The sequence below is a fragment of the Echinops telfairi genome, unplaced genomic scaffold (genome assembly GCF_000313985.2).
Source record: "Echinops telfairi isolate 266 unplaced genomic scaffold, ASM31398v2 ScPeMD7_60;HRSCAF=208, whole genome shotgun sequence".
Lineage (NCBI taxonomy): Eukaryota > Metazoa > Chordata > Mammalia > Afrosoricida > Tenrecidae > Echinops > Echinops telfairi.
In genome coordinates this window covers 14,768,958-14,783,327 of record NW_022103958.1, presented here as the reverse complement: position 1 = coordinate 14,783,327, position 14,370 = coordinate 14,768,958, and the positions used below count along the sequence as shown (strand labels likewise).

The 14,370-nt window shown below is 41.5% G+C and overlaps 1 non-coding gene across 1 annotated transcript; it reads left to right on the top strand.

Annotated features, from left to right (window-relative positions):
• On the top strand, nucleotides 1-134 carry LOC115869890. The gene has a single exon (XR_004046416.1). It is a non-coding gene; the product is annotated as a small nucleolar RNA SNORA42/SNORA80 family (small nucleolar RNA).
• The last annotated feature ends 14,236 nt before the right edge of the window (nucleotides 135-14,370 follow it).

Here is a 14,370-nt window from a genome sequence, read left to right as displayed (position 1 = left end):
GCATGGGTTTGGATTTGTGGTGGGTCCGATCCCATGGGCCTCTCACAGTGTCCCATGCCAAAGCAAACTGTCACCCCAAACTATTGCCTGGCTTTACCTGGTAGGCTTAAGGCACTGAAGTGGGTTGCATAGTAAAAAAAAAAAAAGAGTCAGCAGGGTACCTATTGAATATGTTTCAATTTGATTGGATTTTCTGTCTGAAAATCCTATATGGAGCAGCCCAAGTGGATGACGCAGATTCTGCCTTAGATACATCACAGATCAGAGAAAGATGACAATCCTATTCATCACACCTTCCCTGACCCCTGGAGTGACCTTTGCTGCTCCCTCCAAAGGTGTTCACTTCTCCTTAGACTGATTCAAGTTCGCCGAGGCTGCAGAGGATGAAGCATTGATTTCTAGGGAAAAACACTACCATAAGCTAATCTGGTATCAAAGTGATTTATCCTTTCCCTAACAGATTAAAGTTCAGGATTTCAAGGGAGTTCACTCACCTTAATGTCATTATAGCTATAAATACTTTTTAAAGACATACATTCTTGATATGGAAATACCAGCCAAATGATGTATAGTGGCTGTGGAAATTTACAACTTCCCTTGAGAAGTGACTCCACTCACAGCCTGTGGACCCTTCTGAGGCTCCTACTATGGTTCAACTTGTATGTATTCTCTCAGTGTCCCCAGTAGTATCGCTGGTCATCTGTGAAGTGAGGACAGATGCTACTGGAATCATCATTTTGGAGAAGCAAGGGTTTGCCTAGGGTGCTTTGCTCTTGAACTCATTTTCATCTATGAAAAAGTCATGAAGCTGTGTCAAGACCTATTTGTTTCAGCTATTCTCCTTGGTGTGTTAACTCTGCATATCATTAGGATCAATTTCTACTAAAGGGATCCATGGCTCATAATAGGGCAGGCTTTTATTCTAGGGAATGCTGACAAAAGCAAGCAGACTGGGCACCCTTTGTCCTGGATGGCACTCTAGAGATGGAGGAATCTGAGACAATGGAAATGAGACCAAGAAAATGCATCTTTTGAAAATAATTGCTGCATCTTGCTCATTTTTGAATTCCCATTGTCTAGAACTTGACTAGGCTTGAATTGAATCATTTAAAAATAATATATATGAGGCTAAGTTAAAAATATAGTTGCTAGGGTTACATTTTGTATGTGCAGAAGTTTATTCCAAACAAAATACTTTCAAACATGTTTCTGTCATCAGTGGATGGCCAAAGACAAGCTTTATCACTAGTCTCCTTAGGGGGTGTTCCGATAAAAGTCTAATATGAACTATGGCTTCTGAGTGGAGTCTGCTGAATGAGTTAAATTCAAAGCAGAGAGAGAGAAGTTCAGAAGGTTATGACAACTGTCTTAGGGAATTTCAAAAAGATAATCTTACACCAGACTATCATGAAGGCTTATTATGAGGTTTTAAGAAAATGTGAAATTACATCGATGCGAAAAGACCAGGACGGTTGCACTAAGGAAGCTTTTTCCCCCCATCACAAGAATGCACCTGCTTATTCTTGAAGGGTATCGAGGGCCATCATAGGAGACTTTCATTGGGAAACATATTCCACACACCCCAGATCCTGAGCTTTCTGTTCTTCAGACATCTTTTTGTTCCCCAAACCCAAAGAATATTTCAAAGGAACGTAATTTGTGTCCATCAAGTATGCTAAACTTGATTGATATGTTGTCAATCAAAGAGTGGTCAGATGGAGATAAGGTTAAGAAATGTCTAATATTATGATTAATGATCTATTACTTGGACCCATAGCCTGAGGAAATGTGTGTGTGTGTGTGTGTGTGTGTGTGAGAGAGAGAGAGAGAGAGAGAGAGAGCGAGCATGTGTTTGTATTTTTCAAACTCAAAAATATTCCGTTAAAGCTCCTGAGTTTCTTGGAAGTTGGAAGGTTGGAACATCTTCTCTGTGTCTCGAGAGTTTATTTGAAATATGGCTGGGGCAACAGGTTTGGCTTTGCAACTGGTTTCCCATGAGGAACAAAACAACTCCAAGGTCTTTTAAGTCCAAAGGTCTGAACACACCAGAGGCAAGATAATCAAGGATCCAGGAGAACACAGAAAAGAATAATCAAGAGAAGCCAAGTGAAAAATAATGGAGGAAGAACAGGAGATGAAGGGCCATAATTCACAAGAAGTTGTCTGGTCCTTGTTTAGATGATAGAAGAGCCAGGTTGATAATTAGAAAGGATGGGGTGAGTTGTGGCCAAAGGTATTTTCACCTGAACATTTGTCACTAGGTCCAAATTGAGTGATCTATTAAACAGAGGCATAGAAAAGTGAGTTATCAGACTCACTAAGAGTGAGGATTTCCCAGAGGTGAGCAAAGAGCAGCAAGCTGAGGGGGTGGCTAGAGAAACCCCTCTGTAGCCTCTGTGGTCTCCATTCCTGTAGAAGCCAGCGCAGAGATGAGTTTTTGAAGACAGAATCCATGCCACATGAAGGGACTTGTGTCTTGCTGTGCAGATGCCATCTAGAAATATGAACAGAGAAAAGACAGAAATGAATCTGAGCCAGCAGATTGATATTCTTTGGTTTGGTCAGCCAGTTGGAAGCCAGCAGTCTGCAGGGGGCTCTTTTTAAAATGCTCTGCTTCCCTTCAGTAAGTCAAGGGAGGTGCCTCATTCTGGGCGGCCAGCCGATTGCTCCTGCTTGTACCTTCAACTCGAAAGTACAGGCAGGCAGAAAGGAAATGCAATTTACTGGAAACTCAAAACTGCTTCTGGATGAGTGACAGTTTTATGCCAGGACAATGTCTCTCTGATGTTAGACTTTAAGCTGTACCAAGCAAGGTAGTTTCAGATGATAAAAGTGCATCTCAAGGAAACTTTATGAGGGCTTTCTATGGTTAAAATTGCTGTCATTTGCTACCCCAGAGCTGTCTGCACTACAAAGAATCTAATCTACTCTTTCTTTCCCTTGGGTTATATCATAGGAACAATGGCTACCATTGGCTTGACACTGAGAGTCTTTCTGGGATATGAGACTTGTAGTACTAAAACCAAGAGAATGTCAAGCTAATGCGGGTAGCTGGTGACCCTAGCATGGGGTGGCCACAATACTATGCTCTGTGCTAAGAATTTTACCTGATTTATCTCAGGAGCACCCTCTGTCATCTCTGAGACAAGCACTCTTTGCATGTGTTCTCATTTCGTGGACAAGAGCAGTCAGGCAGAGGCATGCTCACTTGCTCAACACAATGTCAATGGCAGTTATCTTTAGTAGTGCATCTTCAAGGGAACTTCACGGTTTTCTTTATGTTCTATATATTGTTTGAATGTATGAGATGAACATTTATTGTATAATACATTATTGTATAATAATAATAGTGCAGTAATTTTTTCCTTGTGGGGAAAATGAGTCAGTTCCAAGGTGATGTGTTTAATGGGCTTGGCCAATGAATTCTCAAGCCCCTGCTCTTTTCCACCATAGAGGGTAAGGAAGGTTTAGAAAAGTTCGATATCTAAATTTAGAAATTCTCTTATTATAAGCCTCTCTGCTTCTTTAGTAAGTTTCCATCCTCATCCCAGAATGAGTCTTAGAACCTTGAAGAATATTAAAGTAAGTTTTCACTGCTTAACCACTTCTTGGATGCAAAGGATTCTCTTTTGCAGTGAGTAAATTTCCTTTCATCTCTGAGATGCCAGATATGAAAATCTTTTTCTTAGCATATTTAATTAGCACCCGGGGGTAAATGCTGTTAAAGCTCTAGTTATCATAACTATGGAAGCATATATTGGGACTGGTGAAGAGCTTCAAAATGTCTCTATTTTTTTCACCAGTGTTGTCCACCCCCTGCTGTCTTAAGGATCTGTCTGTCCAGTTCCAGTTACTGTCTCAGAGTGAAAGTGCAGTAAGGAGAGGGGCCAACTGCCCCCGTCGATGGAGAACTGTAGGAGGGGACTTGAGGTGCACCTGGGCTAAAGATCCCCCATCATAAAACCCCAAACTTTATCATATTTACAAAGAATATAGTTTTCCAAGTACAATCACAAGAGTCCAGAGATTAGTACCTGATATTTCTGAGGGCCACAGTCCCATCTACTACATCATCAATCCATGTATTTGGATAGCTTGTTTTGTGTCCAAGATCCATGGTGGCACATTGGTTAGCCATGGTAGCACATTGCTACTCCACTTCCTTCGGAACCCACCAGCTACCTGGATAAAATGATGTGGCAGGGTGTTTCCATAAATATTACACTATTGGAAGCCCTCTGGGACAATTCTAGTTTGTCCCACAGGGTTGCTATACATCAGAATTGACTCAGTAGCAGCAAACTGGTTTGAGTTGTATCTTTTGTGCCAGGAACTGTGAGGGACACAAAGACGGTCCAGCCAGAGATCTAAAGATGGATCACTCTGTCTTAAAGGAGCTACCCAGTAACAACTGGAGAGTTTCCGTGCACCTGAATATCCATAACAGCAAGATGAAATTACAGTGCCTCAGGCCTGTTACACAGAAGGTGCTGTGGGAGGTTAGAGGCTGGCAGAGATCACTGTAGACTCTGAAGATGGGGAGAAGGTTCATGGAGAAGGAAGCATTTGATTGGGACTTCAAATGATAAGATTATCTAGAGCAGTCAATCTTGAACTTCTTAAAACTAAGATTGCTGGGCTCCGCTTCCACCATTTCAAATTCAGTAAATTTAGAGGAGGGTTTGAGAATCGATCCTTTTTAGCACACTTCCAGGTAACAGTGCTGTCTACTGATCTGGATGCTGCCCATTGAGAAGAGGTAAAGATGGTGGTGGTTGGAGGATTCATCTCTCCATCTAAGAATCAATTAAGCCACAATTAAAATGTAAATTAATGAGATGCACTTCATATTGAAATGAATAAAATTTATCACTCCTACTCGATTTTTTCAGCGTACAAACTACAATGTACTTATCTCCATCATGGTGATGATCATCTACCTTTCTTGCTAGATTGTAATTTCCTTTAGAGTAGAAATTCTTTTTCAGTTTGCCGTGTGTGTGTGTGTGTGTGTGTGTGTGTGTGTGTCCCTGGTAGTGTGGTGGTGGCAAGTTGGGCTGCTAATTGCAATGTTGAAATTTCAAACCACCAGCTGCTTCAAGGGAGAAAAAGGAGGCTTTCAATTCCTATAAAGAGTTACAGTCTCAGAAACCCGAGGGCATTTCTACATTGGCCTATAAGGTAGCTATGATTCAGAAAGGACTTCATCGACAGCAAAGAGTTTGGGTTAAATGTATATATGTGTATATATGTGTGTGTATATATTTGCATATATAAACAAGTGAGTGTTCTCTCAGATCCTATGTAATTTAAAATTCTTTAATTCCTTTGACTTTGCTTTTACATCATTAAACTGGTTACTCCAATATTCTGGCAACTATTATTGAAATAGAATTAAATCTGTCAAGTTGGCTATTTGAGAGACTTTTGCAATTTTTTCAACAAGATGTTCTGGTCTATGTGATGATAATTTGGAGTTTTCTTTATGTAGTAGAGACATTCCCATAAAGTAATTAGGATAGTCTAAATTCATTTAATTCTTACTATTTCCATTTTTGGATAAATATTTTATGCATTCCTCTTCTGGAAGGCAAAGAGCCAGAACATTTCAGCAATAATATGTGTATAAAATTTCTCTTTTTCTTGCAGCAGCACATTTTGAAAGATATCTCAACAAGTTATGACAAGTAGAACAGGAAAATACTATTTTAATTTCTGTGGGTCAATTATTAGAATTACCAAAAAATATACTTAAAATTGTACTTTATCTGCGTGATCCACACTGAGGAGGCTACGTGAAAAGAACCGGACTGGTTTATCACAATTAACTTTGTGCTCAAAATGCCAAAACAAATCAAACACATTGGACACATCTGTCTTGGGGCTAAGGGTTATAACCATGAAAACGAGGATAGAACCTGTCTAAATGTGTCTTGTTGCTATAAAGCAGGTGTTAAATCTAAAGAAATTTATACAGCAAAGCTCATCTTATGAGCTATGTCCCTAAAATTTCCCTTTATAAGTAGCTGTCACATAAGAAACAGTAATGAAAACTTTAAGCATGTAGAAGGAGATTTTGAATAATGGGAAGTTACTTCGGGGTCTTAGGCTTTGATTACACTATGGAGCCCTCTTCTGGTTGATCCCGGCCCCTTATTTCCCCTTCCTTTCAACTCGTCACCACAGTGCACAGCAGGATTGAAGAGATACGTGATAGTACAGAACAGGGGCAATACTTCAAGTAGAGAACAGGGCAATGAACTCATCTCAGTTTTCCTGGGTCTTTCTCAGTTTTAGCACGGAATCTCCTCCTTTCCAAAAACATTCCTCTGCTCTGGGAAAACCTGGATGACTGGTTTGAGTAGCCGTGGGGGCAACAGTGACCCAACTGGTCTTGAGCACCCTTTGTGTAGTGCCTTGCAACCTAAGCAGGGAAGGCTTTGTGATTTCTCAAAGGTTATGAAGCCTATCTATGCCAGGGAGGGGGCCTTGATGTCTTACAGGACTCCAAGCCCCTGTTCGGGGTAATTAACTCCAACCAGTGCAAAACATCAGGAGAGACAAAAGACTCTTAATATTAATGAATGGTAAGAGAAGGCAACCAGTCAATCTGGCTGATTATCAACGTGCTGCCAATTACTGAATGAAAGAACGAAAAAATTGTCAAACCAATTGTTAAACAGAAGGGACAACAAACAAACATGTTAATAGTGTCCTTCAAGCTAAGAAAAAAGAACTGGGGATATTCTATTCTGATAGCTCTTCCCTACAAGCCTGATTATAAACTCTTTTTATCTCCTTTCTCCTTTACTAGCATATCACTCTGTACTCCTTCTAATGTCTATTTAATATTCCTTTTCATTGGACAGCGGTACCTTCTTGTCCTTCCTTTTAAGGACTGACTACAAATCTTGTTGCCTGGTTTCTTAGTAATGTGGTGCTGCTGTAACAGAAATACCACAAAATGGCAGCTTTAACACACAGAAATGTATTCTCTTACAGTTAATGAGGCTAGAAGTCTAAACTCAGGACACCAGCCAGTTCAAGGTGAAGGCTCTAAGTATTGGCTCTGGAGAAAGGTTCTTGTCTCCTTTCAACATCTGTGGACCCAGTGCTGCTTGGGGACTTTAGGTGTCTTGGCATCAATCTTCCCCTGTTTTCAAGAAGTTCTCAGGGAAGGGACCACGGGTTAAAGGATATGTTCTGCTCTTATTTGTTTTTTTGATAATAATGATGGTTTACTTTCTGCTCAGTTTGGCTCTTCTAGACTTGGTTTAATTTTCTTCAACTTACACAAGAAGAATTGATGGTCTTTTTCACGGTCAACATCTGGTCTCATTTTGACTGATGAGATTGAGCTTCTCCATCTCCTCTCTCTACAAACATACTCAATTTGATTCCTCTGTGTTCCATCTGGCCAAGTCTGTGTGAATAGTCATTAATTACGTTGTTGAAAGAAAGTGTTTACTACGAAGAAGTCCTTGGCTTCGCAAAAATCTTGACCTTGCAATCAATGGCTAGCTACATTTCTAACCCCAAGGCCATATTTTCCAACTACTGTTCCTTCCTCTTTGTGTTCTACTTTTGCAACCCAATCGCCAGTAATCCTCAACACATCTTGATTGCATGTTTAATGAATTCAAGACTGAAAAAGTTGTAGAATACATCATCTTCTTTTTCACAAGCTTTAGCGGTTGGCAAGTAAATTTGAATAGTAGTTGTAACTGCATTTCCTTGTATGGATATTATCTTATCACAGACAATATTGTACTTCGATAGATCTTAAGATGTTCCTTCTGAGGATACATGCTGTTCACCTTGGGTGGCTTTTTGGGAATTGAAATACCAGTGATTACAATGGCCCAAAGGCTACATCTGACCTTCTCTGGCTTCAGAAAAGAGAAGGAGAAGCCAAATACTCACCAGAGCAAGGCCTATTGCTAGAGACTGAGATCAGACACACCCTCCCCCTCCACCCTACTCTATCTTGGTTTAACATCAGCCACAACACTACTTTTCTGTGGGTTTGATCAGTCATTGCAGTGGAAAAATAGGCAAAATCTATGAAAACTGAATGTTATTAAAATGCCATGGAATGCATAAAGACAAATCTCCTAGGAATTAGTGAGCTGAAATGGACTGGTATTGACTATTTTGACTCAGAAAATATTATTTACTATGCTGCAAATAACATCATCAAGATAAATGGAGTGGCATTCATTGTCTAAAAGGACATTGCAAAATCAATCATGAAGTAAGAACGCTGATGGTGCCCGGCTATCAAAAAGTATAGCGTCTGGGTTCTTAAAGGCTTGAAGGTAATCAAGCGGCCATCAAGCTCAGAAGCAACAAAGCCCACATGGAAGAAGCACACCAGCCTATGCAACCACGAGGTGTCGAAGGAATCAGCTATAAGGCATCATCAGAACAAAAAATCTTACCATAGTGAATGATGGGGGGAGTGCGGAGTGGAGACCCAAAGCCCATTAGTAGGCCACTGGACATCCCCTTGTAGAGGGGTCTCAGGGAGGAGATGAGCCAGTCAGGGTGCGATGTAGCAACGATGAGAAATACAACTTTCCTCTAGTTCCTAAATGTTTCCTCCCCACTCCCACTACCATGACTAGAATTCAACCTTGCAAGTCTGGCTAGACCAGAGGGTGTACACTGGTACAGATAGGAACCGAAAATACAGGGAATCCAGGGTGGATGAAACCTACAGGACCAGTGATGTGAGTGGTGAAACAGGGAGGGTAGAGGGAGAGTGGGTAGGAAAGAGGGAACCGATTATAAGGAACTATATATGACCTCCTCCCTGGGGGACGGACGACAGAAAAGTGGGTGAAGGGAGATGTTGGACAGGGCAAGATATGACAAATACCAATTTATAAACTATCAAGGGCTCATGAGGGAGGGGGGAGCTGGGAGGGAGGGAGAAATGAGGACTTAATGCTGGGGGTTTAAGTGGAGAGGAAATGTTTTGAGAATGATGAGGGCAATGAATGTACATATGCGCTTTACATAATTGATGTGTGTATGGATTGTGATAAGAGTTGTATGAGCCCCTAATAAAATGATTTAAAAAATAACAATAACAACAACAAAAAAGAAGTACAGTACCATCTGTGCCCATCCACTTCAAGGAAATCTAATCGATACAACTGTTATTTAAGTTTATGCACCAAGCACAAAAACTAATGATGAAGAAATTATAGACTTCTACTAATTACTTCAGTCTGAAGTTGATCAAAGATGCAATCAAGATGCATTAATAATTAGTGGTGATTGGAAAGCTAAAGTTAGAAACTAAGAAGAAGGGACAGTAATTAGAAAATATGGACTTGGTGGTAGAAATGAAGCTGGAGATCACATGATAGAATTTTGCAAAGTGAACGACTTGTTCATAGTAGATACCTTTCGTCAACAGCCCAAAAGGCTGTTGGACTTCCCCAGATGGTATACATGGAGATCAAATTGTGGGAAGACATAATGGAGAAGTTCATTATCAACAGCTAAATGAGGCCAGGGGCTGACTGTAGAACAGACCATCGATTGCTCATGAGTAAGTTCAGGATAAAGCTTAAGGGAATTAAAAGCAATCCACACAAACCAAAATATGATCTTGACTCTTTCCTACTTGAATTTCCAGAACACCTTAAGAATAGATAAGACTCAACGCTAAGACCTGATGAGTTGTGGGAGGTCATCAACATCATCATCATCACTCATGAAGAAAGACAAAAGTCAATAAAAAGACAGGAAAGAAAGGAAATAACAAACTGGATAACAGAAGAGACTCTGAAACTTGCTTATAATCATAGAGTAGCTAAAGAGAGTGAAGAACTGATGATCTCCAAGAACTGAAGAGAAATATCAAAGGGTTGAGGAGACAAAGCTAAGTATTATAATGAAACGTGCAAAGACCTAGCATTAGAAAACTGAAAGGGAAAAGCACACTCAACGTATCTGAAATTAAAAGAACTCAGGGGAAAATCCCAGCCTTGAGATGCAATCTTGAAAGATTCTCTGGGCAAAATATTGAATGATGTGGAAAGAAAACACAAAGTCTTTGTACCAAAAATAATTTCTCAAGAGTGCATCATTACAGGAGGTAACACGAGCAAGAACTATTGGTGCTGTAGGAAGATGTTCAAGCTGCACTGAATGCATTAGCCAAAAACAAGGCTCCAGGATATTAAAGAATATTAATTGAAATATATCAGTAAGCGGATGAAGCCCTGACGCACTCACTCGTTTATGCTAGGAAAGAAAGCTACTTGACCAACTGACTGGAATAGATTCATATTTGTGCCCATTCCAAAGAAAGGTGACCCAATAGGATGCTCAAATTATAAAACAAGATCACTGATAGTAAGACCACAAGCAAGTAAAAGTTTGCTAAAGACCCAACACTGGTTGCAGCAGTACATTGATAGGGAGCTGCCTGCGATTCAGGCTGACTTCAGAAGAGGCTAGGAGATAAAAAGGATATCATTGCTGATGTCAGACAGATTTGGGTTCAAAGCAAAAAGGTGTTTACTTGCATTTTTTTTACTATACCTAAGCATTGGAATATGTGGACCATAGTAAATGATGGATATCCTTTATAAGAATGGGAATTCCAGAGCAGTTCATTGTACTCATTCTGGACTTGTACATGGATCAAGAGGCAGTTGTGTGAACAGAACAAGAGACTACAGCATGGTATAAAATCAGAAAGATGTGCGTCAGTGTTTGTATCCTCTCATTAAACTTTTTCAGTCTGTATGCTGAGCAAATCATCAGAGAAACTGGATTTTATGAAGAAGAATTGGATTGGAGGAAGGCTTATTAACACTTGTGATATGCAGATGACAAAATTTTGCTTGCTAAAATGGAGGAGGACTTGAAGCACTTGCTGCTGAAGGTCAACGATTGTAGTTTTCTGTATGAGTTACAACTCAATGTAAGGAAGACTAAGATCCTCACAACTGGACCAATAGTTAATATTGTGATAAATAGCGAAAAGGTTGAAGTTGTCAAGAAATTCTGCCTTGCTTGTGTCCACAATCAATACTTATGAAGAGAGCAAAGGAGGCATTGCGATAGGTAAATCTTCCCCACAAGACCTCTTTAGAGCAAGGAGGAGTAAGGATGTTACTTTCAGTATTAATGTGCATCTGACTGACCCCAGCCTTAGTGTTCTCCATTGCATCCTATGCATATGAAAGTTGGACATCGAATAAGGAAGACTGTAGAAAAATAGATGCATTTGAATTGTGGTGCTGGAGAAGAACATTGAAACTGCTATGGACTGCTAAAAGGACAAATTGATTATGTCTTGGAAGAAGTAAGGCCAGAGTGCTTCTTAGAGGCAAGGACAGGAAGACTTCACCTTACATACTTTGGACATTTTGTCAGGAAAGACTGGTCCCTGGAGAAGGACATTGTGCTTGGTAAAGTGGAGGGGCATTGAAAACGATCAAGCCCCTCGATGAGATGGATTGACACTGTGACTCCAATGATGGGCCCAGGCATAGGAACAATTTCCAGGATGGCACAGGCCTGTGCAGTCTTTCAATCTGTTGCTACTATTGGTCAATTCCATGGCATTAAAAAAAAACAACTCAGCAAAGCATAAACCAAATTATGGAAGCAATATCTGTGTTTATTTAAATAGAATTAAGCTCATTTTTTTCATTTAAATAGAATTAGTCTCATTTAAATAGAGACTGGTTAAAAAATATTTGACATGATTTCATGGTAATAGGTTCTACCTTTGGTTTTACAGAGAGCAACAACCAACAGGTGAATTCCAATGTAGGTAAATTCCTATATTGGAGTCATATTACCCAATAGTACAAGACTCCAAGGTACAATTTGATAAAGAATACACTTAATATAATCCTTAATTCCATTGAGGTATCATTTGAGCCTACAAAGCAATAATTTCCTAAATTGCACCCTGGTGGCCTGAATGCTAATTCATCTTTAAGAGATTACTAGCTTACAGTCAAGAAGTAGATTTTGCATTGTGAAGCCTAAGTCTACATATTTGGTTTCATTTAAGTCTCTAAATTAAGGAATCAAATTCAAAATGGAACTGCAAATTAATAGATGACGGGAAAATCAACTAGAAACCAACGGACTCAATTGCATTCTTGCCATGTTTTCTTTTTCCCTCTCTCACATATAAAGGACTATTTCTGAATCAACTTCCAGAAAATTCAAAACTAAGTGGGGCAGTTACAAAATCTACTGTTAACTTGAGGAAGGGGTGGAGTCTAGTCTGTCAATCAGGTCGCAGCTTGATGACCTCATTTGGAGGCGATTTGGAGAAATATAGCCTACTGGAGACCAGAAGCACTCTCTTTGCTACACATTCCTGTTGACAAGACGCATGGAGACACACCGATGGAGCTGTTAGGTAGTTAGATTTAGGGGCAGGGGGTTGTCCGTCCCATGCCTGCAAAGGCCCCCATAAAGGAGGTTGAAAAGAAATCAGGCAACCATTAGATGCCTATGACAACTCCAAATGGAGCATGCTCATAGTCTAGCCCCTGAGCCAGGTGGGAGGTACACCTCGGCTGTCCAAACTAGGCCCAGACTCATGATATCACCCAGGTGGGCTCAACCCAACCAATGGGTCAACTAATACCTTCAACCACGCCTTTCCCCCAGCCAGTGGGTGGGCTAAAATGAAGGTAGGGAGCACACTCTTACTCTGTCTTCCCCGGCTCCTAGTGGCAGGGAGGGTGAGAGTCTCCTTCCCCCATTTGAGCACACAGGTGCCACCTGCTCCGGGCCTACTCAGGGCCCACAGCTCCTCTTGGCCCTGTGCTCTGAACCCCCCCCCCTCTGGCCTCCACACCCTCTTGCCCCTTGCTCCCTTGGCTCTACAGTTCCTGGGATTCCCCTGCCCCCACCCCAGTTTCTCAGGTGTGGGTGCTCTTTTCCACGAGTTTGCCCATGCCCAGTTGTGAACCCCTTTGAGACTGTAAAACCTGAAACTTGTCCTGTCCTTCATAAAATCCACCTGGATTACAAAATGGATGTTGGCATGAAATCTTTCATCCGCAAAACCAAGAACCGAGGTCTTACTCACTCAGGAAACCTAACATTGTGGTGCGTGTGACTTGGAGAAAAAGTTTTGGATTACACCTTTAAGGTAAGCCCGGCTCGGGACACCCTGCTGTCCCTGGAAAGTGTCGGACTTAAACTTCAAGGAACGCAGTTTGAAAAATGCTGGGCTATTAGTAGGCCACTGGAGATCCCCTTGCAGAGGGGTCTCGGGGAGGAGATGAGCCAGTCAGGGTGCGATGTAACAACGATGAAAAATACAACTTTCCTCTAGTTCCTAAATGCTTCCTCCCTGCTCCCACCACCATGACTAGAATTCGACCTTGCAAGTCTGGCCAGACCAGAGGATGTACACTGGTACAGGTAGGAACTGGAAATCCAGGGAATCCAGGGCGGATGAGCCCTACAGGACCAGTGGTGTGAGTGGCGAAACAGGGAGGGTAGAAGGAGAGTGGGTAGGAAAGAGGGAACCGATTACAAGGAACTATATGTGACCTCCTCCCTGGGGGACGGACAACAGAAAAGTGGGTGAAGGGAGACGTTGGACAGGGCAAGATATGACAAAATAATAATTTATAAACTATCAAGGACTCATGAGGGAGGGGGGAGCGAGGAGGGAGGGGAAAAATGAGGACCTAATGTCGGGGGTTTAGGTGGAGAGAAAATGTTTTGAGAATGATGTACAAGTGTGCTTTACACAATTGATGTATGTATGGATTGTGGTAACAGTTGTATGAGCCTCTAATAAAATGTTTTTTTTTAAAAAGAAAAGATAAAAGAAGAAAAGGATGAACAGGCTCGGAAAAGCAAAAAAAAAAAGAAAAAAGAAAAATACTGGGCTCTGTAAGTGAGATGGAATCTCTTCCTCCTCCTCCATCTCCATCTCCTTTTCCTCCTCCTCTTCCTCCGCTCAGACTTGTCTGCTGACTTTACAGGATTCAATCCTGCCTTTTGAAGCTGTTGCCATCTGAGAGCCAACTCTAAGGCAGCTGGCCCTGGCGCCACGTGTAGTAGCATACGGCTGCTGGAGCCCATTTCCCCTTACCAACCTTCCCCATCCCCCCACCCCCGCCCCGTGTGTCTGCCTCTCTGCTCTCCTGTGCAGTCCTCGCCTCCATGTTTCCCTGAGGCTCATTTCCTGTGATGCGGTCAGAAGGCTGCAGCCCACAGTTTTGGGGAACTCTGGTCCCCAAACCCTTTTTGCTTTCCAGTGTTTCGCTTTGTGTTGCTCCAGCCAACTGCCACTTGCATGAATCCGTTGGTCTCTGCAGGATGCTGGTTCCCCAAGCTTTCTCTTGCACAGGAGCTGAA